Below are 3,709 nucleotides of genomic sequence, written 5' to 3'. Positions count from 1 at the left end.
TATATATATTTATATAAATAAAATAGTAAATATATATTTTTTATTTTTTAAAAAAATATATATAAAAATAATGTGGGAAATTAATGTTATTTTTTAGAAAAATCGAACTTCTTATGTGGCAATGATGTGACTCTGACGTGGCGTTGATGTGTAGGCGAGTGTAACACACTCTCCGTTGTGAGAGCGGTATTCAGCTTTGAGGGGTGAAAATAATACACTTTAAAGATGTTAAGGGGGTAAATAAACAGAAGTTAAGTTTAAATGCTAAAGTGAGTTTGGAGGACAAGTTCAGAGGGAGAAGATGTTTTTTCTCAAAAAGAAAAGAATATGTGCCACAAAAATTAATACAAAAAATTAATTGCGTTTATAAAATATGTTAATAATAATTTTTAAATTCTAACCAAAATTTGGATCAAAAACTTTACTTGAAACAAAACTTGAAATAAAACTAGCAAATTTGTATTAAGACCAACAAGCCAATAAGAAAAGCCAATATGCAACTAAATTGTACTGAAATCACCGGACCAATTTAAAGAAACTCCTATGTAATAGACATTACTTAAAATTTGAAGCCTTGATAATTAGTTCTAATAAGCGTTATTGAGATCATTAGGTTGCGTTCGGTACGGAGAAAAACATTTTTGAAAAGTGTTTTCTTATATTTTTTGTATTTGATTGTACAAAATTTTTAAAGAACATTCTAAGTAGCCACTTGACCATGAAAACTAAAAAAATTTGAAGTTAGAGTTGTGTTTGGTCATGTCTTTTTGAATTTTTTTTTAAACTTTTGAAAAATCTTTTTTTAAATATAATTTTATATCCTTAACTTTTAAAAACTATCAAAATTACCCAACTACTAATTTACCTACTAAAATACAACCAAATGTGATTCTTATATATAGAAATTTCATTACTCGAACCAAGTTTATATTAACGAAGAAAACAGCACTCGAGAACAAAGATTGACAACTAATGACTCTCTTAACAAGCATCAGAACTACAGGAGATAGAATGATTGATTTGGATCATTTGTTAAGACGCATCATTTGTTTTTTGATTTAAATCTTCACTAGGTCCTCGCTTGTTCTCAAATAACTTTCCAGTTTTTTTCAATTGCAAGAATTAACTCAAGCCGTTGAAATAAAATTGAAGAAAGATAATGCAAAAATGTTCAATTAGCCGAAATGCAAAAATTGAAGAAAGATAATGCAAAAATTGAAGAAAGATTGAGTTGAAACAAATTTGAAGAAAGATAATACAAAAATATCTTAGATGCAATCTCAGCCGAAAGATGGTGATATTTTTGTATTAATCACGTTCAATCAACAGTTATGAAAAAAAATCATCATTGATTGCATCAGTGACTAAACACTTCAAATTTTTAAACATTATGAGGGACTTTGTGTAAAAATTTAAAAAATGGAGGTTATATATAATAATAATAAAAGTTAAAATTGGAATTGAAAAATAGTGAAAACAACAAAACACTGTTTTCACTTTTCAGAAAACAATTCTGAAATAATTTTTGAAATTTTTATGATCAAATACAACAATTTTAATAAAGTGAAAAGAAATTTCGAAAAAAAGAAAATATTTCTTATGACCAAACGGCCTCTAAATGACATTTACCCACCCAATGCCCTCAACTCTTACACCTTGACCATCCCATGCCCAGCCATCCCCGCGAGGTCCCACACCTCGCTCCCCCTTCCTACTTATATAACTTTTTGCTTAATTACACATATATATTTTTGAAATACTAGCTCCATTTTATTTTATGTGTCGTCATTTGATCGAATACGAAGTTTAAGAAATAAGTGATGACTTTGTAAAGTTTATAAAATTGTTCCTCTTAATTATTACTTTTTAGCTGTCTTTTCTTAATAAGTGAGACCAACTAAGAATAAAATGAAAATGATGTCATTAAATAATTACTAAATAAGGAAATGTGACATTCTTTTTGGGACGGATCAAAAAGAAAATGACGACACATAAAATGAGACGGGGTAATATTTATATTTTTGTTTATTTACCAATCACTAGAAAATAAATAAAAAATTAACTTGTTTTTCAAGAAAACATTTTCTCCAAAGAAACCCTTAATTGCGGTTTGAGATTTTTTTTAGTAACAGTATGCAATATTATATTATAAATATTTATATAAGTGTTTTAAGTTAGATTTAAATTTTTAAAAATAAAAAAAATATTCTTTAATGGTGGACTAGCCTAATCCAGCCCACAACCCATTTAGAGCTTAGTTGGACCAATCATTTTAGTATAAATAACATAAATATCAATTCTTTTGGAAGTAATTACACTCTCTTCCACTTTTTAAATTACTTTGCTCTCTCTTCCTATTAATATACATAACATAACCGACATATACATAGTATTTTGTGTATATATTGGGATTTTTGTAATATGTTTAGTGAGTTCGGATTTTTTATAATATTGAAAACATAAGTTGTGTATTTGTGTAATTTTTAAATCATTTTAATTCCATGATCATATTGGGTGGCCCGATCTATCCGTGAAACTCTTAAGCCCGTATAAATTGATCAGCCGAAACTTAATCAATCCGTATTGATAACTCGATCCAAACCTACAATAACTCCAATCATTTGAAATTATATTTAAATTGCCTAAAATATATTAACGGATAGAATTTAATGTCAAGAGTTAATATTTATTAGAAAAATTTGCACTCAGTAACTTGAGAAAATTGAAGGAAAGGTGTTTTTAAGTCTTGAATGAAGGATTGATGACATTGACCAACTTAAAGGGTCAAACATCATTAGAAAACTTGATTAAATTAATTGTGGACTTAATTAATATTTTTAAAACTTTCTAATCTTTTCAAAAATACAAATCAACCCAACTCACACCCCTCTCCAATCTAAATCAACCACCCTCTCCTCTTTCTCGACAGCTTCTCTCAACTCTCTCCTAACCAATAGTTCTGTAAAATTTCTCCCTTCAACCCCCAGCGACTTCTACCTCCGTCGACAAATAGTTGGGCTTCGAGTTTCCCTCTTTTCTCCCTTCAACCCCCGGCGACTTCTACCTCCGACAATAAATAGTTGGGCTTCTAGTTCCACTTTTTAATTCAAATCAACCTTTCTCTCATCCCCCTCTCAACAGTTTCTCTCAACTCTCTCCCAACCAACTGTACTGCAAATTTCTCATTTCAATCCTCGACGACTTCAACATCTGACTACAAATAGTTGGGCTTCGAGTTCCTTTTCGACTTCAACCTTCAATCGACTTGACAGCCTTGCTCTCCGGTCACAACAACTTCGAATTCTTCAGCGTTTCTTTTCTTCTTTCGCAGGTAAAAATTTATGGTCTTTTTAGTTTTAAAGAAAATGAAGAACTTGAGCCAACTTCTCTTATAGTATTGGTTAAAAATTTTAATATTTGTTGCATTAATTTGGAATGCGGTATGAATAAAACCCTAATTTTTGGTATTTCTTCCCTTCTCTTTTTGAAGTGAATTATGATATTTTGTTGTTTGTTGCATTTTTTTGAAGTTTGATTTTAATTATTTGTGTTTATAAAAACAAAACAATAATTTGGGTTGATTTGTTTTGTTCTTGTTCTTGGTAAAAGTGGTGAAATTGTTGTCTTTTTGTTGAATAAAATCATACTATATTTTTTGTTTCCTCCAACAGATTACCCATCTAATGCAACAGATTTATCATATGATGCA

At 29.3% G+C, this 3,709-nt stretch overlaps 1 non-coding gene across 1 annotated transcript; it reads right to left on the bottom strand.

Moving 5' to 3' along the window:
- Positions 1 to 1,273: 1,273 nt before the first annotated feature.
- Positions 1,274 to 1,357, bottom strand: LOC124892402. Its single transcript, XR_007050228.1, has one exon. It is a non-coding gene; the product is annotated as a small nucleolar RNA Z196/R39/R59 family (small nucleolar RNA).
- Positions 1,358 to 3,709: the final 2,352 nt, after the last annotated feature.

Source organism: Capsicum annuum, chromosome 1 (assembly GCF_002878395.1).
Source record: "Capsicum annuum cultivar UCD-10X-F1 chromosome 1, UCD10Xv1.1, whole genome shotgun sequence".
Classification (NCBI taxonomy): domain Eukaryota; kingdom Viridiplantae; phylum Streptophyta; class Magnoliopsida; order Solanales; family Solanaceae; genus Capsicum; species Capsicum annuum.
The sequence above is the reverse complement of the archived record's forward strand: the minus strand, read 5'-3'. Positions and strand labels throughout refer to the sequence as shown.